Raw genomic sequence first — 25,516 nt, forward strand, 5'->3', positions numbered from 1 at the left:
GTGAATAACTCAAAAAGTTTTGCGAAAATCAAAAACATGAGTCAGGCAATCTTACTACCTATTATTGAAGATATTAAGCAAATCGATTTCGTTATCACCATCAGCAAACTTATGAAGCCGTCCAATATAATTTCGGCTTCCCACATATTTAATGACAGCTTTTGTATTTTTCTTGCCAGCCACACATTAGCTGAAAACATCGCTAGATTATATCAAAATATCCTGATAAATAGGGCTCGGATGTTGTTGCACTAAAAGTGTTATAAAATTGATTGCATTATTGCTGTGAAAAAAAACCCAAATTGCACTTAAAAATTGCAATAAAAAAATATTTTGTATCAAAAAAAAAAAAAAATGTATTAACAAAATTTTTTTTGAAATGGATTAAGTCATTTTATTAAGTAATATTATAAAGTTTTATTAGATAGGTTTTAAACGAGTAGATAATAAAAAAGATTCAAATTCAAATTCTCGTCAGTTGTCATTAAAAATCTGGTAAATTTTGTGGTCTTCTTATTTTTTCACATATCTAGAAATAATTTTATCAAAATGTAAAACTTTTTATTTAAACTATTTTTGATTTCTTTTTTTTAAATAACCTTACCTTACCTTGAATGTTATTGCAATGTATAATCTAACAAAAAAAAGTGAAAACATAAAAAAAATATATAAAATTGTGTTAAAAATGACGACAATCAACAAAATTGAAATAAAATTGAAAAAAGGTCAAAAAGTTGCACTTAAAATGTTTATATATTAATTGGTACTCGTTTGAAAAAATTTATTACTTACTTAGCAATGAATCCGAACAATAGAAAAAAAAATTGCAAATGCAATAACATCTGAGCCCTACTGATAAACGTACACACAATTACTATTAGGAAAATAATTAATCCATTAAAACATATCATTCTGTCTAATGTTTACCCCAGTATCCCACACAACACAATTAGCACAGTATTAAATGAGATGGGCATCCACACCACTTTAAATATACCAGTTCTCAAAGAAGGTTTAACACAAGTGAACTTGCACACATAACTAGTTGTGGGAGACAAATATATTATATAAGCCCTGAATACTAAGCCAAACTCACTCTTTCTCTAGTAATCAATCTAGACGACACTAACTTTTGGATATTTCTTACTGATGACACCTAGCCACACTGATGTCATGGGAAACGAATGAACGGACAAACTAGCGAAAGAGGCCATTGAATCAGCAGATGCAATCCAAAGCCAAATGTATCAGTAGAAAAGAATAAGTAATCATAAATAGGCTCAGAATAGGTCATACCAGGTTAACTCACGGTTTTTTTTATGAAAAAAGAAGACTAAATATGCCCAACCTGCAAATTCCTTCTGACGGTCAAACACATATTAACAGAATGTAGGAAGTACGAAACTCAACATAAGAAATACACTTTAACCGACCATTTATAGGAAAATCTAACCTCCGTAACTACTACTTATAAATTATATATTTATATTTTTGCTACTGAATTTAATTTAAAAAAATATTATTGTTACATATTTTATTATTGTTTATTAAAAAAAATTAAGTTTAAAAAACAATCCGAATTCATCAGCGTTGTATACATCGTTAGGAGCACAATCACGCATTAATGAAGGCCACACGTTATTTTGCCATGAAGCTATATCATCATTATTAACAGATTTAGCCTCACCTGAAATTTGCCAGTACACAATACCATGCCTACTCCAAAATCTATCCAGCCAGCCAGTCGAACCACCAAATTCTGTTAAATTGAGACGTGCGGCAATCTCCATAACCTTTTCTGTGATTACGCCTCCATTTATCAGGTAATTTATCTGCGAGCTTGTTGAAACCACTCCAATCAAACATTTTCCAACTCTTCATACTTCCCGTGTTTTAATTTTTGTCGTTTGCTGCTACCTAACAAGCTGCTTTGTTCTATTTAACGTCTGTTTTTCAATAAAGTACTTTAAGAAGAAGGGAGGTATCCCCAGTTCGTTAGCAATATCCTTTTGTTTTTTTTCTCAGTCAATCCTTCATCGTACTTCTTCAAAATGTTGAGCTTGTCCGAAATCGATAGCGCTTTACGTTTTATACCACTAGTCATAACGAAATGATGGTTATACACATACGAACGAACAGCAGTTACCAAATCTCATCATACGATGAAATACAGTAAAACTGTTATAATAAGTAATGATAAAATAGGTATAACGATAAAGTTTTAATCTCATGTAATTATTTAATGTAGCCAATGGGCCCAGTCGCCGAGGCAGTTATTCATCAATAAAAAAAAAGATTATTAACTAAAACCCCAACCTAACATTGAAGAATGAAGGGATGACAATTATTCTATGATATTGTTTATTAATGTTATCATGCTTCGTTATGTCAGCTTAATATTCAATTATTGATTATTGATTTGTGGTTGATATGTAGAATTATTTATTTTTAGGTTTCTCAAAAACGTAGTAGTAAATAAATTGTCTACCTAGTAGTTCTAAAAGTAAAAAATCCATAATTTGATCCTTTTTGTACTCTTAACAATTAAATATCTAACATAGTAATACATATCATAGTATAACACAACTATATTTTTTCATTGCAAAAAAATTATTTTAATCATTAAAAACACGATTATTTCGTAAGCAGAAGATATAAAACATGGTGTACATTTAATAAAGAAATTTTAGACGAGAAGTGTAAAATCTTATTTTGTTTATCTTAAAATGGAGTGGATACTTTCATTATTTATATACTTTCGTATACCTACTTACTTTCCTATACTTTCGTACTCAAAAATTAAACTCCGTAGATACAAACGTGAAACAGAAAGGATATTTGATAAATTATAGGTAAATTTTAAGATTATTTTTAAGGAAGTTTCAATTTTAATATTGGACTAAAAGACAAAATCTGGTGTTTGCTTGACTTTGATATGTACCTATGTCCCAAATCAGATGTTGGTCTATTAAGGTTACATTTTAATAAAAAGACAATATTTAAGTTTTCTATTAGTTTTACTCATAACGGGAAAATAGCATTCATGATATAATAATTTCTCACATAGGTACTTAGTATTTATGTATTTAGGTAGAATATGGTTTGACCTAAATAATAATTAATTAAAAAATAGTTTAATAAGGAAGTTAATAACTTAACCCAGTTTAAATCAAATTAGCCTATAATTAATGATATAGAAAATACTTACTAAGAAATTTATTTTATTTTTTTGTTGATAAAAAAAAAGGTGGTAATGATCATTATAGTTACAATTTTTTATATATATATATTTAGATGTACAATTTGATATTAAAAAAAATATATAAAATAACGTGGTGGTGCCCGTGTTGGGTCCGAGGGCTGCTCCTGAGATGTTGAATAAGTCGAGATTGCTGATTTTTTCTGTGTATTGTTGGGATTCTGTAATAAATTATGCGGTTGAATAAGAGTTCATTTTCACAATAACTGCACGTTCGATTCTCTTCTTTTGTTATGAGATATTCATATGCAATATGGGTTTGGCCGATGTGGAATCTATTTAATATCATCCTATCTCTGCTGTTAAGAAGTGGGATAAACCAGCTGAATACTGTGTTTTTTCTCCTTATTGTGTTCTGCTAGCTCAAGTCGGTCTGTCGTTTAATTAGGAAGAGCTCTTTAATTTTTTTTTTAATCTGCATAAGTTTTTATATTAGGTTGAGATATCTGTGGATATTACTGGATTTTATTTAAAAAGAATTAACTAATCATACAAATCTAACTATTAGGTTTAAGAATGAAAAATGGAATGGCACTAGCCAATATTGATCCTATGCTAATAATCAAACGTGAAATCAATGTGGTGCCTCCTTGGCAGGTGCCAACTTTTCTTGTGAACACTAATCTATCAGATTATGCTAAAAATAAACCCCAAACACTATGTATAAAAACTTAATTAACGAAATTTTATACTCTTCCACGTCAAACCTTCTAAACTAATACAGGTGCTTCCAAACCCAACTCAGGTATGGCGATTGTTATCAATGATAATGATAACTTATCATATACGACAACTTATCCATGTCTTACAAACTATTACTCATTTTTGGGAACCCAAATAGTGGCATACACCAAATAAAAATCTAAGAGAGATAAAAATATTACCATATACTGGCCTAAACTCAATTTATTTGATCGTAAAGATGAAGTAATTTTAATCAGATTACGTATAAGTCACATAAAAATGTCCATGGACCTCTCATGCGAAGAGATGAAGAACACACACTATGCCAAATCTGTGAGAACCGCTTACAATTAAACACCTCATTGTGCACTGTCGAAACCACATGGAAACCAGAAGTAGCCTCTATAAACCTCTGTATCCCATTGACGACAACAGTCATAGAATTATTTCAATTCTCAAATATATTGACATGTATAACGTAATATAGTGAATTCTATGTATTTATCGCATTAACTATGATCAGCCCGTAAAAACACTATATAATATGGATATAAACATAAAAAATTAATTGACGATAAGTCAGATGATATTATGTGGAATATTTTTTTTGTAATTATTAATTTTGATTTAGTATATACAAAATAAAAGTTGATTTATATAACTGTGAGTTCTGTGTTCCTAACATATTTACTCAGACATTGAAAAATTCCTTTGAAATATTATAAATGTATTTTATAAGCGTAAACTGAAACTTGTTTCCTTCATGTTCATCGGTAAATAAACTTATGTATACCTTTTTTTCCTTAGCAGATAACTCGGTATGTCTTGGATATTGAAAGTCTTATTAAATTGGTTTGTTTTATAGTTTTTTTTATAGTTTAATAAGTTAATACGCCAACATTTTCTGTTTATTTTATTTTTATTCTATTCAATATATTATTTAAGCGAGAATTTAAAACTGTTCAAATCAAAATGAATGGCCTCTGATTATCTCACTAATTAGATGACTCGAATGCTTTGCATAAATGAACGTTATTCCTCTTTTGATGTCTCTAATAATAATAATTACGTATTATTATTAAAAACGTATGATGTATATAATAGCAATAGTATTAAGTTCTTACTTTTTTCTAGATATAAAACTACAAACTACATAGAAGCCACAATAATTAATGAAATAAAAATACAATTTTTTTTAAAAATGTATTATTATAATTGCTTCAATACACCAAGTATTTTTACAATGTAAAAATACTTTTTAAAGGCATATTCATCAAACTTAGTATAACAGCAAAAACTGAAAAATAATAAACGACTTACTAACAATGTATATAATTAAATTACCAAATAGAGAGAAACGAAAAATGTGACATAGTTTTAAATAACTAAATTATATGCAAATTGTTTTTGGTAGTAGAACAAGTAATGTTTAGCAATCTAAATTTCCTGTCCTTAATTATGACAACTTAGGGATGTATATAAGAACTTAATAAAACTAATGTATACAGAATAATTAAGCATCCAGAAGAAACAAAGAGTCTATTATTAACCATTTTTTACATCTATTTCAAACATAGCTTCTCTAGACCATAGAAAATTATTTTATATTTTTTATCCTTAAAACATATGTACCTATACGGCTATACAATATAAAAACAAAATAGGTATTATAAAACTACACAGCTAAGCTATATCATATTTGTAGTATATACTCAGGCTTGAATAGTATTCATCTTGTATCGTTGATTTTATATAAAAAATGTCAAACTAATAAAGTATTTATCACTGCAATAAGCTTCTTACATTTAGATAAACATTTAGAATTTCATTAGATTTTAGATTTTAACGGAGTAATGAATAATTGATTTATGATTATGTATGTTTTTAGTACTTATATATGTATAAACAAAAATTATTAAATAAAATCCTTCAATTTTAAACTTTTAGGGTGGTTTTTGCCAAAAAATTACTGTCCCTAATTGATATTTTTGAGAGGTAAAAATCGAAAATTTACAGCATCTTTCAATATAACTGGTGCAAAAAAAATTAATTAAGCTAACATTTCTACACAAAACCAGTTTTAAATTTTTTTACGTAACATTATAAAAGGAAAATAAATCCTGGATGTATAAGGCTTGGATGCAGACCATGTTTTATCGTAATACGTTACAATCTGCACAGTTAACACAGCCATGGACAATCATGTTCCATTAGATCAGTGTTTCCCAAAGTGGACGATATCGTCCCCTTGGGGGGAGGGGGTAGAGATATCCAGGGGGCAATGTAAGTTAAAAACTTAATTGGGGGCGCATTTCATTACAAAAGGGAGGCGTAATCTAAATTATCTAAATTGTGTATTTTGTATTTTTAGATTAATCGTTCTTCGTCTATTGACATTCGATAACAGAAACAATTTACGTGACTTACATTATCTGAATTATTTTTGTATTTAGTACACTCGCGAATGCAGACCTTATTCGTTGTCGTTTTTATATTAATTTTCGTACCTATTTGTTGTGTATTATTTTATTTAAATTTTAAACGTTCTTCACATCATGGCTGAATCAGAGAAAAAATGTAGACAGTATAATATTGAATATTTGAAGTACGATTTTATTTAATCACCTACAAATATTACACTACCGAGTACCAATGTGTCTAATTTGACAAAAAGTGTTTTCAAATGAAGGTAACCTAACCTAACCACATCCATCTCATTATGATATTTTTTTTCCATTTATATTTTATACTTCACCTATACATTATATATGTATATTTATAAACAATAAATTTCATTTTTTATTGCATACTTTTGTAACAATATATTTTTTAAGGGGGCGTTTGTCGGATTTTTTTTGAAAGTGGGCGTTAAAGATAAAAAGATTGGGAAACACTGCATTAGATAAATGTATATTTACATTTGTATAACGTAATCGAGTCAACGACTATTACAAAGGATAGTATTTATAAATACAAAAATATATCGCTACTTATAAACATTAAACACAGTGATTCGCCAAGCATGCTCTCCCCTTATTTTTTCATAAAATATGCAGTTTTAAAAATATGATTTTATTGAATTTGTATTATGATCAAAAACGGTATTTTTAATTCCCAAGATTTATACACTACTAAAGCAGTATTCTATGGAGATAAAAACTTCCAATTTTCAAATTAGGTCCTCTCTTCTACTTTTACTTTAAACTATCTATCGAATAATTTTTCTGAAAATTTTGATTTATCAATTTCAAATTCGAGCATGTATTTTTGAGTACTTAATTTAATTTTATATACGAAAGACTAAAGGTCCGTAATAATAGGTTCGGAAAACATTTAGGGTCTATGATGTTTTTAAAATGACAATAATTAATATGAGAATTATTGTTTATAATTTGTTAATATGGTAAAAAGTATAATAAATGATTTTGCAAGTATTTTATATTTTTGTAAAACCATTTTCAAAAATTACCATAATTATAGTATGAAAATGCTTATGGCTGAGAAAATAACATAGGTATATTTAACAATTTTAAAATATCAGAATTTGAAAAAAATCTTTACTAATGAAAAAAAGGGAGTAAAAATGTTTAAGTCGACTATCCTGTATTTGTTATAAATTTAGAACGTATATTATACACATATACAATAATTTTCAACTGCATATTTTTCTATTTTTCGATGTTCAATATTTTTGGAATTTACTGAATAGTTTTGAAATAAATGTTATTATTATTATGAACTATATAATATCTTAGTGTTTGATTGTAATGAATTTATGAATGTATGTTATGAGCACATAAATTGACTTTATTTTAACTATTTAATTGCAGTTTTTCAGTAAGTAAATCTTATTAGTGCTTATAAACCCAAGCTCTAACTTATAATGAGTATTAAAACACATATTGTGTATATAATATATTAAAATATTAATATTAATTATACACATAGTATATACAATAAAACCACTAAATTAACGAAAAGTTAAATCAAAGTCGCAGCATTGTCAATTATAACTAATTTATAGACAGATTGAGACTTAAATGTTTAAAAAAAACTGTATTATTTTGCATTTATATACTTTATTATATACTTAAACGCACACCACCAATTTAGGAAATAGATTTACGTCAACAAATTCAAGTTGGAAGCATTGGCTGACAAAATATATTATATTTTAGGACGTAGAAGTAATATTATTCAAAATCCATCCCATTGAGAATTTCAGATGAAACAATTCACAAACCACATTATAATGAATTATCATTATGTATTTGATTAAAATACAAAATATTTGTATTACTCTTTCCTTCTTCCTCGTGGAAATTAATAATTGTCATTATACTTGAAATTTAATTTAAAACATTTTAAATGTATATTTATAAAATTAATATTTTTCATGACGGCTAAGAAAAGAGTAAAATAAGAGGTTTGTATTTTAATCGAATACAATGATAACTCATTATGATATAGTTTATGAATTATTTCAACTGAAATAATGAAAGTAAAGGTTTTCAACCTATATAAATCCAAGATTTTATTTTTACTTCATTATAACTTTTGATTTTAAGCCTAATGAACATCTATAGATTATTTACAAAAAAACAATACTGACATTGGTAATATTTCTTATTAATCACCAATGATGTACCTATATTTTTAAATGGATGTTTTTTTTCTTTGAGATATCAAAATTTATATCATCTAATAAAACATCACTATACTATTTAAGCTGTGTTAGAAGCTTATCACTTTATCATAAAGTAATGTTATTTAAACATTTTACATTTAATTAACGAATAACTCTTTTAATTTTTAAATTATCTTATAAACATTTTTTTTTACATAACAAACAAGACTAAAAATTGACCTTTAGAATTTAATCTCAATTACAACAGACACCTATAATATCAACACTTGGATTAGATTATTCAAATCCAAGATTCTTAATTTTTAATTATTATGAAATCAACTATTTTATTTCATTGGTTTTTGTAACGTGATCAGTATGACAGTATTATATTTATTTATTTTTAATAAAATTTATAAAATACTTTATCGGCGTGCTTGTATTTACAAAATGTATACATATGATGAATATGTTGATTCTATTCAGAAGAAAAACAGCAATATATGCAACTACTACAACTACACGATAGCCTTAACAATGAGCCACAGAAAACTGCGTATATGTACTTAGGTTTACGTACATGTATCTAAAAATCAATGATACCTATAGCCTATACAAAATCATATTGTTTGTTATTTCGTATCTGTTTTTCACTCGAATAAATTATTCGTATATTCATTGTGTCATTTCCATTTCACATACATACGGACAACTAACAAGCATATTTCAATATCGTCGATGGAACTAAAACATCTCAACAAAAATTGACCGTATTCTTTTTAAAGTTCTTTAAAATGACATAAAGTGATTAGATAATTGTTACGTCCACTATAATAATATTATGCCAATGCATACTCAATTATGCACATTATGCACTATAATCGTTAATAATTTCCGGCTGTGATATATATAGTTAGATACATACATAATCACAGATTCAATATGTCAATGTTTAGGTACATCAACAAAATTAATATACACTTATGATAAAACAGTATCACTTATACATAATAGCATGAGACAATAAATTTTAAAAGACGAGACAGAATATTGTATTATTATAAACAGTATTCCCCGAAGATTTACCCATCGCGGTATCTCCTGAAATAATTGAGATATCAAAATTCTGATTTTATAATAAGACTCACAGGGATAAGAACTATAATTATTTTATTTTTAAATTTATTTTAATGTTTTGTTAAAAAATCTCAAAAATATATTTTTTTTAAATATAGCCATTTTTTAAAGTTTATTTTTCTGAAAAATGAAGTTTCAATATTTAATTTTCATTAATATCTTAGTTTTTAATATTTTTTCTAGTTTCGAAACTGTTTTACCAAACATTAAAATTAGTTAAATTATCAAATAATTTAGACATTATCCCTGTGAGTCTTATTAAAAAATCAGAATTTTGATATCTCTATTATTTTGAGAGACATCGCAATGGGTTAATCCTCACGGGATACCTTGTATATAATGATATAATATTTTGTCACCTCTTTTCTAATCTTCCTATGCTATAACTTATAAGTTAAACTGTTTAATTACAAGTGTATATTAATTTTGTTGACTTAAACATTGACATCTTGAATCAGTGATTATTTATCTATGTATCACAGCTGTTGTAGTAAGTGCATTACACATTTCAAAACTCGACCATAGATATAGTTATGCTTTATGTAATATGTACCACAAGTATTTGTAAGAATCCCAAGTATGCAAATTATTTTGGTAATATTATAGAGTGGAATAATTATGTTATTGTATTTCAAATCAACAATAGTAGTGGCATTTAATTGACAAAGGAAAACAATTCAAAGAGTAGTGATTACATTGAGGTACCATGTTAATGCATAATATCTATATTCTAGTCTCTAGAAGGTAGATATTAAATAACGTATGTTCCAAAAACAACGTGGTATCTGTGATTGTTAAACAAATATTTCATGGATTTTATGACAATTTTTTTTTTAGTTAGATCAAAAACTTCAAAAACTATGCCCATTGATTTTTAGTTGTTACTTCATAGTATAGAGATGCTATCAGTTTATAATCCTCCAAACATTTTTTTTCTGAATAACTAAGTAAATTTGTGAAATACTAATTTATTAAAAATATTTTCCTGTACTCATAGCTGGTACTTGACATATTAACCCATTTGATCGTTATAGGCTACTTAAAAATAAACTTCAAAAAATAGCCATCATCAATCTAAAGAATATAAATTTATTTTTAGTTAAATATAAAAAAATATTTTTGAACTATTTTACCAAAACATTAAAATAAATTTAAAAATGAAATAATTGTAATTCTTATCCCCATGAGTAGGAACGGTGCTAGGATTTGCGGGGCCCCGGGCAAAATAAATAACAGTCACATTACATATTATCCAAACTAACTAATCTCTGAACAGTATAAAATATCATTTAAGAACTGCGGGGCCTTGATTATAGTTTTAAAATCGCGGGGCCCGTGGCAACTGCCCGATTGCCCTCCCCCTCGCGCCGTCACTGCCCATGAGTCTCATAACAAAACCAGATTATTGTTATCTCCATTATTTCGTGAGATATCGCAATGGGTAAATCCTTACAGGACACCCTGTAGATATACTGTTAACAAATAAACAAAAAACCTAAAAATTAATGAATATGAATAATATAAAATTTAATTTAATTTTAGGCTAACATGAAAATTAAATTAGTAGACTGTCAAGCCAAGTACAATCAAAAATATATAGCTTCTTTAATTTGTTTTGAATGTAGGATTTATTTTATTTTTATTTCATTTCAATCATAAATGTATATCTAAATATAGAATCATTAAATAAAAATAAATAAAAAATAGAAATGACCCCACCAAAGTGATCACATTAAACGGAACCCACTGTATATTAATTCAATATTCAATGTTTTAAAAAAAGAAATTACAAAAGTAATTTATTTTTGCTTTGAGTTTTTAAACTAAAATATAATTTTCTTAGTAGAACTCAATGGATCATAATATGTATATATTTTTAAATTTCAATTTATGACTCTCATCAAACATGAAAATATACGTAATGCGCGTATTATATAATATCTAATACTCATATAGTGTAAAATATCATATTAAATGTTACATTGAACGGCGTATTGTATAGGCAATATAGAGGCATCATTGCATATTCAATCTACTATGCCACTCATCAGTTTAGTAGTCGTCGTAGTAAATATATTATTTTCCATTATATGTTCATTTCTATGTTAGAAGTCTTATAAAAAAAAATATGTAAACCATTTATTTTAAATATCTATAGATATATATAAGAAAAAAGTAAAATCCAGATTATTCATTCATTATAACTCTACGACGATACCCGTGTACTTTATGTCCCTAAATACATTAACTAGATTCTCGATAATTAATCTTGACTAAGTAGCTGATAAAATCTTGTATAACGCTGAATTAAAATTGGATTGAAAAAAATTGTTTGTATTATTATTCACACAATTGTAATTGTTATGATCATTATTATTATTATTTTATCATTATCATTTATTACTTTTTTGTTTGTATTGAGTGGATTATCAATTTATATTGACAATGTTAGTTAAAATGTGTACTTAAAAGAATGATAAAAGTATTCTGTATACTTTTCACTTAATAATTACAAAAAAAAGTTAATTCGGTATAATCTGATAGTTTTTTAGACTAGTCAATTATTTTTGAAAACATGGAGCAATATCACTATAATATTGTAACAAATTTGAAATGTTGACATGATGAGTAAATTGGATTGTAGCCTGTAGGTAATATAAGTTAACTTCATAAATGTTTTAACAGTCGTAGTTAGTAGAGTGATAAAATATATATCTTAATAATAAATAAAAGTTTATAATTAATAATAAAGTACCTATATTGAATATGAACATCAACACATCGATAAATATGTGTATCATATTAGGTACACGCATGAGTGAATTCGAGCAAATGAAAAAAACTTAATTTATGTATAAAATATTTTATTGTTATTGCTAACTAACAGTTGAAAGCCCCTGCTATTTTAATGTAACATAATTTTTGTCACTATAGGTACATTCACAAGACAGTTAAGCCGGTTTTTTTTTTCAACCCCGTAGTTGAATATAATATTATGTCATGATGTCCTAGTTACGCAACTGAATAATTGCATAATAGGTGCACAAGTCGAGTAATATATATAATATATTTTGAGAACGTGAACAAAATATATACCCAGCCATGTAAATAGCTAGTATAATATACCTGACATACTGTATTCAACATCATTCAGTAAAATATGTGTTGGATTATGATATACGACAGTATTTCACACGCAACAATTTGAATGACTTTTTATAATTTGTGTTAACCTTTTTTTCGAGTCTCAGAAATCATTTTTATTGACACAATTAAAAATAACTAGGTACCTCTTTTTCAAAAATTATAATATTTTAATTAAAAATAAAATAAAATCGAGATTTCAATCATCTCAACATAATTATTATCTCATTTAGTATATACTTTTGCTTCTTACAAAATAGAAATTAAAACCAATAATCAGTTGTCATTACGCCATAGAATATATACATTGCAAAATGTATTTCAATTAAAATAACACAATTATACACGGGCCAATCATATACTCACTGAATTGACGTACAGCTAATATTCGTGGTTATAGTATAATTAGAAAAAAAAACTACAAGTTTTACATGGAAAATCGACATTGTTGTATTAATATTACATTATTATTAAATTTTAATTACATTGTTATATAGGTAACACAATACCTAATGTGCATAATTAAGTGATGTATTGTATTATTTTCAACTGTGTTTGCACTAAACACCGGTCGGGAAAATTGCACTTGGCGTTTCTAACCCGATCGGACCTATCGAACTTCACGGTCAAACTACGGACGAGTGGATTCATCATAATATTGTTCATTGTTCGATGCTCATAGGTATAACAATCCCGCCAACCACTCGCCGTTCACTAATTAACCACTACGGTTTGAAAATATACTGCAGTATAGTATAAATGATATATAGTAATACATAATTCGTACGACGAAATTGTTTCCACGGCGGCGCTTGTCGATCGTATAATTTTATACTATTTTCGTCGCAGTTATATAATATTATTATGGACGTCCACGCGACCGTCGCGGTGCGTACTCCGCCGCACTAGTCAGCTCGCGGACATTAGCGCTCCGTTTTGCCACCGTTCGGTTCGCGCGATACGCCAGCCAAGCGCTAACGCGGCGACTTAACAACAGTGCCCCCGAACTCAAAACGTGTGTAAAGACCGACAGACGACGACGACGTCTACGACGTGATGCGCGTGTGATCTTCGATATTATCGTCGTAGACAGCTGCGGTACCGCGATTTTCGGTGAAAAAAAAAATAAAACAGAAAAATACATTGTTTGCGCCCGTGTAGTCTCCCTAACCGTTCGGTCACAGCCACCAGTCGCTACCACCATACGTTCCACGGTATCGTTTCGCCTCAGGCCGTTATCCATAACAATATTAAAATATTCCGTCATAATATACCACCATACTACCACTCGTCGTAACGTTTGTAATAATAATTTCGTATTATTATTATTGTGGTTGTTTGGCGCAACTTTCGATTTTGGTTAAAATATTTTTCGTGCTCTCGGCGATTTCTCCAAAACTCACGACTTTACTGCCCGGTGACAACCATTCGTGAGTACCATCTATTAAAATATTACAATATTATCGAATAGCAACAATAACTGTTTCATTATTTTATTTTTTCTGAAGAAATATTGTGTTTGTATTATGTTAATTTACACAAAGAAGAAATACATGTATATTATTTAAAAACTTGTATATTAAAATAAATTTAAAATACGCTATTTAGTAAGTCCTACGCTTATGCTCTCGACCTTCATTGAAACTAAAATGTGGTTAAGATAAGTAAACTGACGTACAAATAATTATTATAAATAAAAATCTCACATTTCGACTTGATATTTTACCTTAAGTGATTTTCAACGTACAATTCAACCTGAGACGTGATACAAATACTAAACAAAATTATTTTCCACGATTTTGGATGGTGAGGCTGTACATTCCTTTTAATAACGATGAATAGGAAGGTAAATCTAAATGTTCAATATCTTAGTGTTTTATAGAATATAAACTTTTTACGGTGAATTATCAGTGTTAACTTTGTAACTTTGCAGTTTTTTGAATAATTATTTTTTCTATTTTATTTTTTATTCAGATTTAATAGATATTTTTTAATGTGGATTTAGAGTGTACTATAGTGCAGGTATAATATTAATATGCATCAATAGGTAACAATCGAATTTCAGCGAAATAAGATGAAGAAGTATTAAGTAAATACTTCGATACATGAATAATTGAATTTGATTAAAAACGCTTTCTAATACAATTAATAAATAAATATAAGATTTAATGAAAACACACCCGTCATAAAATAAATATTATACTCGCTAATTTGATATTCAATTATTATATTTATAATAGCATTATTGATAATAGGTACTTTATAAATATTGTACTGTGTACATATAATCATATTGTATAACATGTCTACTTCGTTGGAGTAATAACATTGTGGCATGCATTACATGATGTGATGAATATTGTATTAAAATGATTCATTAAGAGTGAATGTCGACAAATGTCGAAAGTTGCGAAGAAAAATGTTAACCACTCCCACTAGTAAGAGTATCAAACAGCAAAACTTAAAAAAAAAAAATAATCACATTTATTATAAATCCATATATATCTTTATCTAACCTAATGTTAAAATGTGCATTATAAATAAGTTATAAACAATGTTTTCAAGTGTCAAAATTATTATATATTTATCATAGAACATTTTTCTCAATATCAAATTTTAATTTTGTATTAATTAAATCTAAAATATGTTTGAATATTTGCTTACGTTAATCTATCTCTATATTTAAGTACACGTGTACACAAATATAAATCACATTAAGAAAATTAACTTAACTACAATAGCTGCATTTTGATTACTGATTACATAATAGTATAATATATTATTGTATTAGGTGTCCGTGACAGAAGTAATTTCTTAGTTAAAATTCAAAATTAATTCAGTATAGAGAAGTTTAATTTCTCGTTTCGTTTATCTGAATTATTTACTAATATTAATCAAATAGGTATGTAAATTAATTATAATCTGTTAAAAACCTAAAAATGTTTCATATTATATTATAAATAGTTTGGAAATAATAGGTATCGTGGCGTTATAACGTCCATAACGTAATAAAAACATACAATTGTTGAAACACAAACATGCAAATTTTTTTACCCTTAAAAATATAATATGCTCCCAACTTGGTTATTGGCTAAACAAAGTGTTTTGTCTAGTAATCATAATAATATGATACAAGACGTGATTGTTAAGATTTGTTAATTTTTTGCAGGTCATATATTTTTAATGTTGCATTTTTAAACTTACAAGTAATAACACATTAAAAATGCATAAATATAAAATAAAGACTAAGGGTTAACTAATTAACAAACTTTTCTGAGAGCTATTACTGATTATAACTTACGAGTATAATAAATTAATATGACATGCCTATAAATTACAATATTCAAAGAAAGGTCTTGATAAACTCATGGATTATTTTGTATTCGTGTATATTCGTCATGATAAAGTTCCCTATAACCACTAGGGAAAAGTATCGAATAGCTTTTTCATTTAAAAATAATTGGTGGGATCTTTTAATTTTAAAATAAATATTTTTAATGATTATTTAAACACACTTTTTATTATTATTATGAATGATTTAAATATTATCTTTCATCATTTGAATTTTTCACTTTAGGGAATACACTTATCCCTAGATAGGTTTCATTGCCGTATTTAAATATAAAACCACAATGAAAAAATCGCCGGTTATGTTAGTTTTTCAATAATTGCTACACCATTTTTTTAATTTGCAAAAACAACTTTGAAAAAATGTAATGCAAATTAAAATAAATAATAATTTAAAATATAAGTACAAGAAATTAATTAGACTGAAATGTATTCTTTGAAATATTATATAAAATTAATAATCATTAAATATTTATAATAGGTAATTTAAATGCAGTGGTATAAACGTATACCTGCCTTTCATAACATAATGTAGGTATAACCACTATAATAATTATTAAGATATAGCAAGCATGGGTAATAAGAAATTTTGTGGAAAATATTTTGTAAATTTAGTTTGAAAACAATTAATTGGATGAACAGTGTATACAATTTAAAAAAAAAAGAAGAAGAACTAAACATTAGCCACGGCATCGGAATAAGTCTAGGTCCAAACCCTGAAAATGAATCCAACACAATAGAATTTTTCAATACACAACAATAAAAATAATAAACCTACTGCAAGTCACAACTAAAATATTGTAAAATTATTTAAGATATATACCATAATATTTATTATTATATGATTGTATTTTACTAAAAATGTAACACTAGTGGCATGTATTGTCAAAGCGGAAATTTATTTATATTATTCCATTGAAGTTACTTCAATATGGGTAGGTTGGTTTATTTATTAAAACATTTATTTAGGTAAATATAGACAATATGGTTAGTTATTAATTTTTATAATTATAAAAATTATCTAAAAGTCATTTAAGCTGTCTAAACTTCCTATTATAGGCAATATTAACTAATTGTTGTTTTTATGTAATTTTTTTCCAGACACCAATAGGTTAGATAAATACTTATATAGTTTTAAGTAACCTATACAATTTACTATGTACATACACCCATGTTTAATGTCTTCGTTAGGTTCCAAAGAAGATATCACCTGACTTTTTAAATTCCTGTAATAGTAATAATTTGTGGAATATTGCATAAATCATTTCTAAATTTGTAATCGTCGAACAATAAACTATGTGGCTGAAGTGAAATTAATACTAACGCAGTCCCCACCTGAGTTCAAATAACACATGAGAAAATGTACCAAAGTGTATGGAAGGAGAACTGTGGACTTATAACTAGTATCACTGGACTACAGTGATTTCAAAAATTTAATTGAAAAATTAAATAAAATACCGAATCAAGTTTGCTAATTGCTAGTCGTGATAATAATAAAATATATTACTCATAATGCCTAGTTAAGTACCTAACTAGTTTACAAAATCGAATCAAATTCCAATGATAATTAGTTTAGTTGTATGAATTTAATTTGAATAATAAAATAATACCCCTTTATTATAATAACCTAAAGATCATCAGCTATTGATTTATAATCGTAATGTTTTTTGTCAAAATAATTATTCTTAGAAATCTTAATTATGACACGTGCACAATCGTAAAATTTTAAAAACCAACAGTAAAAAAAATTAGTGAACAAACTTACCATGACCATCTGATGTTTTAATAAAATTAAAAACAAAAAAAGTGTCTTTTAAATATTAAAAATCTATGACATTTGACCCATTTAATTAATATATATATATAAAAATGTGTGTGTATATGTATAACGAATGGACTTATTATGCTCCCAAACTACAGTAAAATAAATATAATTAAGTTTTTCCTAGATTTTCAATTTTGTTCCTATTGCATTATATGATTTGAATTACTAATTGTGAATCTATGCATATAATAGAATAATAATAAAAGAAAAAAGGATAAAAACGTTTTTAATTTTTGTTAACAATACAACAGATTTTAGTAATGACTTATGATATAGTTATTATAACATTGTATAATATTTTATAGGAGGTAGGGCTGTTGCATATAATATTATTGTACCTATATGGCTATATCACCTTATTGTTTGAATTATATGTGTACATTAAATGATCCAACTCTAAGATGTCTATGTACTATATTGTGTGTCAATGATACCATACAGCAGAGTAAGTGACAATACGAAAGCGTAATAAAGTAATACAATTTCGTATAATATATTATATTATACCTACGCCATATTGTCAATCTTTATAGATATTTACAATGTACAATAATGTATTGAAGTATACTGTTCAAGTCTATACTGCGGCAACAGTATTAGAGAGTGCTACTAATGTCTGTTATATATAATTACATATAACTAGGAGTATATATATATATATATATATATAAGGTGGGTGTTAACTAGTTTAAAAGCTAAGGCCAAGTTAAAATGTATTTTAATCTTTTTAACTAAACCACCGAGTTTGTTCCTAATTTAATTTATAACTTAACTATCTATTAAAATAATCCATTGTAACAAATTAAATTTTAAAAGTAATGCGTGAAGTTAAAATCTATTTATATATTGTATCATTTTACATTTGTATCTAAACAGTTGTAAATTAATTAAACGTATGGCATGGGTATTCTTTTAAACTTAGAATTACTACAATTCATATTTTGAGTATGGGTTGTATAGTCTATTCGAGCGTGAATTTTAACTGATTCGCATCCTATAGCGTCCTCATGAGGATTCTTTTGTAAAAGAAAGCATAATAATTTAATCAATTTTTTCATTAATTTCTGCACGTGTATATTAATATTATTGACCGACTTTTTTTTTCATTTCCAATATAACTATTTTTAGTGAAGGGAGACATTTACTTTATTTAGAACAATAATTTAGTATATAATGATTTTACCTACCTATATCATCAGTTAAACACATTTTCCCGTTGTCACTATAAAAATTATTTATTACACTTCCGTCACAATTTACAAGCTTAATAAATACCTACTTAATAACAAAAGATTCCATAACAATAGCTGAAATATTTAAACTAAACTAGTATAATGTATAGGTACGTATAACGATTTTTATCTAAACATGCTATACACTCGTAAATTTTGACATATCCATTTGTTGATATTTAATATCCGAACGTCGAAAATGTCGCTTGACACTCACGCATATAGGTGAAACTAGGGAGACTAGAGGGACTTAGCTTATCCCCTCAAAAAAATAAAAAATTATTTGATTCCTAAAATATAAAAAAAACCTTTTATAATTGAGCTGCGTAAAAAATGTATTTAATTAATTTTTATTTAAAGCTTATGATTATTTTATATTTATTATTTTATGATATTGTATTATTATAAATATAGTAAATATCATAATATTAGCTGTATGCTTGAATTTGTTTTTAAGAAAACAATTTATGTCAATAATTGAAAAAATATTAAAAATATTTCTTGATGTATGGAGAGGGGCAGCGCCCCCAGAGGTTACTTTCCACGTAATAACAGGGGGGGGTCACAACTTCCTCAACATTTTAGCTTTAGTTGTGCCGCTGCGAGTGTACGCGCTCCCGAATAATACCTAAGTATAAGTAATATACTATAATATTATGTGTGCTATATTTAATTACACGACGTTCGTATGTTACTACATCTGTACTATTGCCTAGTTGAGCCGTTTGAGGGTGTGGAGAAAGTGTAGTTTCAAATAGTGCAACAATTTTGGGAGACTGTAACATTCATATTTTTATTTGTAAAGCTCTACAAAACATTCCCCTTACACTGCAGTTACTTCTATTTTCTCACTTTGTACATTTGTAAGGCCTTATTATTGTAAAATATATAAAATATGTCTTTAAATACGTCGTTTTGTCTTTTTCGTTCTTTTGAAATTCCTTATTATTGATCCATAATCATTAAAAGCCCACATATACAACGATACAACTAAAAAAACCTACGAAACATAACCAAACAATGGCCTATATTTTCGCGGGTTAATTAATAGAAAAAAAGGAATTAACATTTATAAATTATAATATAAATTAAAACTGATAGCAATAAGCAACTAAAGTTATAATGATTATGAAAAAAAAAAAAAACATGAAATTCGGATTAAAAAAATTGCCAGGGAAAATAAAGAAACACAGCGAGTCTTCATTAGATTTTTTTTTTGAAATTCCATATATATTTTCCAATTATCATTAAAACCACTCGCTTTTAACGACATAAGGTATACCTTGTATGTGCTTTGAAAATATTTAGGGACTTAGCATATTATACATGTATGCCAATAAAATCGATACTATTGCGGGAAAATCAAATACTTGTAACAAAAAATACTCACTCAAATACCTCAAACAGAATATTATCTGTGAATTATGTGAAAATGTTAAATATTCATTACAAAAACGAATAATTAATGTAAATAAATAATTACTAGTTTAGTGATTTGAGTGGGGAGGGAGTTATGGCCCTCACCTACTGAATTTGTTTGATCTTCTTTTATTACATATTCCTTACCATTCCTAGAAATAGGCTGCACACATATACTTACAGCTTAAACTTGTCTAATGATTTATAATAGCAGATAAAATATTGTCATATAGTACATAATATAGTAGGTACATATAACATATTATATAATATTTTCAAATCATATTACCAAGCTATAAGAATTATAAATATATTTTTTTTATAATTTATACAATAATAGGTATGGTAAAGTGCAGGTAATACCCATGGACGTCCCCAGAAAATTTTATGGTGGTCAAAATTAATTTTTTTTTTTTAATTAAGTTTTTTATACATTCCATGCATAAATTAAAAGTGATCAATGTTTACTAAATTTGCACATTACAGCTGATAAATGCTTTGTAAAACAAGTGTAAAATTCTAGGAGAAGGCGAGTGCCCCATCTTGCCCCCCCCCCATGAGTACGCCGTCCATTGAATACCATAGAATATTATATTATCCATTACTCTGTAATTCCACGATGCATAATGATAAACCAATATTATACGGTCACGGAGACGTCAGACGCAAATTTACTTTAATGATTATAATAATAATATGATGCTGATGCACGTTTCGCTATAATAACAATAATATTGTGATGAGTACAAATTTGTTTCTTTTACTCGCTCACGTCGCGTATTGTGAGTGGTGGCTTAACCGGCTGGTATCCTGCTGCCGGCGCACGTGCAATTCGGTTGCGTGCGGCGTGCGTCCGCGAATGACGGCCGTCGTGCTCATGATCCCCTGATTAGCCAGACGCGCCGGGCAAAAATTTATTCGCCGAAATCAATTCATATCGTTATTATTATTACTATTATTAATATTTGCCGATCCATTCCGACGGGCGTCAAGCGTCCGTCCGTGAGGAGTGCGTTTCAACCAAGCGTGCACGATACCACGCATTCTGTCATCTATAATATTATTATTATTATTAAAGTGTAATGCTACGTCTTTAACAACAACAATAACAACAACAACAATAATAATAATAATAATAATAATAATGATAATAACGTGCCCGTCATTGGCCGTCAACGACGTCAACGACACAAAACTAACGAAATACAGGGGAACTCGGTACCAGGGCCACAGAATATTTGACTATCGCCACCGCCAAAACAGCCGATTCCCACACATTTCACATTCCCCAAGGTTTAACGCACGCAATACGTTTGCTCCGGGTCCTGTTAATACGTACTAATTTGTACCTATACGGTATACCTATAATAGGCTATACGATATAGGTACATTAAATGTCTAATAAAAATAAAATAAAATAATTTATTTACTATTGTTTTATAAAATTAATAAAAAATATTTTTGATTATAGAGGTATTTAAAATTTTTTTTAGTATCTCTGTTTTGAAGCGAATTTTATAAATCAATGTCCGAATTTCGGTAAATATTGAATAAATTCCAAGAAACGCAAACAAGGGAAATATTTTGAACGTTAAATTAAAAAAAAATATCTAATACTCTCAGAAATTGGGAAATTATATAATAAGATATTTGTTACTCAGACTAAGGAATGTAAAACTGGTGATAATTGTATATGTATTATCGCAGGTATTTGCGTTCACATTGTGGCTTAAGATATTTTCAACTCGGAGAGAAAATATTATCACAAATGATGCATTAAGAGTACGTAACAGTGGTATTTGTTGTCTTCGTCTTACTAGTGCGTAATATACCAAATTTACGCTCAGCAAACACTTGTAGCTCCTTTAGTTTAAAAATTACAGTGAATCGACTTATTATGAAACTTGATGGTAAGAACATTATCTGTGTTTGTACCTACGTTGGTTTTTTACGATAATTCAATTTTTAAGTGAATTATGAGCATTTTTAATGTACTGTATATTATATATTCATAACTCACTTAAAAATTGAATTTTCGTAAAAAACCAACGTACAAACACAGATAATGTTCTTACCATCAAGTTTCATAATAGGTCGATTCACTGTAATTTTTAAACTAAAGGAGCTACAGGTGTTCTGTTGAGCGTAAATTTGCTATATTACGCACTAGTAAGACGAAGACAACAAATACCACTGTTACGTACTCTTAATAATATTTTTATACAAAAAACATATAATATTGCTAGGTACTATTAGTTTTATTTATTTAGCTAGGGGGTGGGGGGGGGTTAAACTCCCAAACCCATCCCCTAAATACGCCACTGCATTTACGTAATAATGTTATTCGATAATAATAAAATAATATTTATTTTATTATTATTAAGGTTAGGTAAATATAATGTTTAGTTAATTATAAATGGTTAAATTAAACGCATTTTCTTTTATTGAAGTTAAACTAAATATTTTTTAAAACTTGGTTAGATTGGTGGCTTTGATGAATTCAATGATGTTGATATTTACTGAAGACTATAATGGAGTAACTATAATATAATGCTTATAAAATAATGTACATATCGTGAGTTGTTAGATAATTTCCGTATAACCAAAAAAAAAATATTATTATTATTATAAGTGTAGAAACTGCGTATCTTTGTAACTACTCCATTTTATACATGCGTCTATTTTATAAGGGTAAATTTAGCTTTATATCAGTCATATCATATTATATAATACTATAATTAAATTTTATATTTTTTTTTTTTTTTTTAATCATATAAAAGCTCGCGGCACTATTGGCTATCATTGTGATACCTATATACAAATAATACAATATTATATTACATCTATACATTGTTTGACCGAGTTCACCGTTTTCCATTTATTTTTTTTCTTCAGATATATCAATAAAGTACCTATATCGTCTTATTTTTTTTGCGTGTCTCGTTTAAATGTATGTATATTGAATATAAGGTAAGTCACATTCATTTTCCTTTGATATTTCTTTTTGTGATGTTCAGGAAACAACTCAAGAGATCGAAAAATGAAATGTCATGGACTATGCAATCGATAAAGATCCAACTACATACTATGCTATTTAACTATATCGCAACTCTACCTAATATAACATATATTATATTCAAAAATATGTTGTAGTTTTTCAAGATATTAAGTTCAACATGACGTTTGACATAGCGTATCTACAACAAACCAAAATTTTACTATTATTTTTTATCCAACCAGCCTATAGGTATAGTATGATTACCCTATAACCAGGCTTAGGGGCGTATAAAATATACAAGAAAACAATTTAAAAAAAAAAATAATAAATTTTAAGAGGCATTTTAAAATTAATCAACATTTAAAGTTTTAATTTTAGATTCTGAAAGAAGTGATGAATGTATAATTGACTTTACAATGATTTGTGTTTTTTTGGGGGGGGATGGCTGAGTACAGCATAAGTAGTCGAAATAATGCTTCAATTTCAAACTTTGGGGGTGGTTTCCGATGTAAAAGTGAATATCCTTGGTGCATTATAGAGGTCAAAAGTAAAAATTTTTCAACAGTATTCAAAAAATCAAGAAAAACAAAAAAAAAATGACAGAAAAACAGGAATTTTTACGCAAAACGAGTTTTCGACCCAATCGATTTTTTTTATATGGTTGTAATTCAAAAACTAATCACTATAAATACTTGAAATTTTCACCAAATGTTTATGTTATTTATCTATATACAGTTAATTTTCAAAATTTTTGAATTTTTTTGAGTTATTTATACATGACAGAAATTTTCGATTTTTATGAAAATTTTTTTTGAAGTGTCGGTAAAAAAATTTTAGATGACCAAAAAAACTTGAAAATGTTATACAAGGTTCCTTATGAGTTTTTCTTATTGTAGCTAAAAAACATAAAAATTGTTAGGTTCACAATTTTTTTTTATAAGCGTTTATAGTTCAAATTTTTACGAAATCTGTCGAAAACGCGAAAATTTGCAAGTAATTTTGAAGTTGAAAAATCATAAAAATTGTTGTGTTTATAACTAAGAATTAAAAATACAACACTAAATTTTTCATAAGTTTTCTTTCAAGTAGCTATAGAGAAAACTCGAAGCATCATTATAGGGAAAATTTTAAGTGCGTTTGAATTTTAACTTTTTACGAAATAGCGTACGATAACGATTTATCCTCAAACGACTTTAAAAATTTGTTATTATTCAAAAATTATAAGTCGTAGATACTTGAAAATTTTACCAGTTATTTAGATTGGCATTTTCTTTACATGATTTAATTTTCAAAATATTTTGACTTTTTTGAGGTATTTATAGACAACTGAAATTTTCAATTTTTCTGAAAATTTTTTTTGAAGTGTCGATAAAATTTTTTTGGCCCTATCAAAATATTTGAATATTTAATACAAAGTTTCTCATAAGTTATTCTTATAGTGATTAAAAATTTATAAGAATACATATGCACAATTTTTTTTTAATAGCATTTGAAATTCAAATATTGACAAAAATTCGTCAAAACCATGAATATTTGCAAATTATTTTGCAGTTCACAATTCATAAAATTGTTTGTATTTATATCTAAGGTTAAAAAATTCAACACTAAGTTTTACATAAATTTTGCTTCAAATAGCTATAGAGAAAATTTGAAGGGTCATTATAGGAAAAATGTTTTGAGCGTTTGAGTTTTAAATTTTTATGTAATCAGGTATATGTATATCTATGATAATATAAGGTATTATGAATTATGAAACATGTATGCAATGTTTTTGGAAAAATTGATTAACCATGCTTTATTCAAAATGCGTCCTAATTGAAAAATAACATATTTGTTTCAAAAT

General features: G+C 27.1%; 1 protein-coding gene across 1 annotated transcript in view; it reads left to right on the top strand.

The window, feature by feature from the left end:
• Nucleotides 1-13,803: 13,803 nt before the first annotated feature.
• LOC107167473 (rhodopsin-like) overlaps nucleotides 13,804-25,516 on the top strand; it is a 45,955-nt gene continuing 34,242 nt past the window's right edge. Inside the window, exon 1 of the mRNA XM_015516522.2 lies at nucleotides 13,804-14,281. The gene's annotated coding sequence lies outside the window, so the exon portion shown is untranslated. The remainder of the gene's footprint in view (nucleotides 14,282-25,516) is intronic.

This window comes from Diuraphis noxia, unplaced genomic scaffold, assembly GCF_037042655.1.
Source record: "Diuraphis noxia isolate RWA-SAM2 unplaced genomic scaffold, SU_Dnox_SAM2 contig0003, whole genome shotgun sequence".
Classification (NCBI taxonomy): domain Eukaryota; kingdom Metazoa; phylum Arthropoda; class Insecta; order Hemiptera; family Aphididae; genus Diuraphis; species Diuraphis noxia.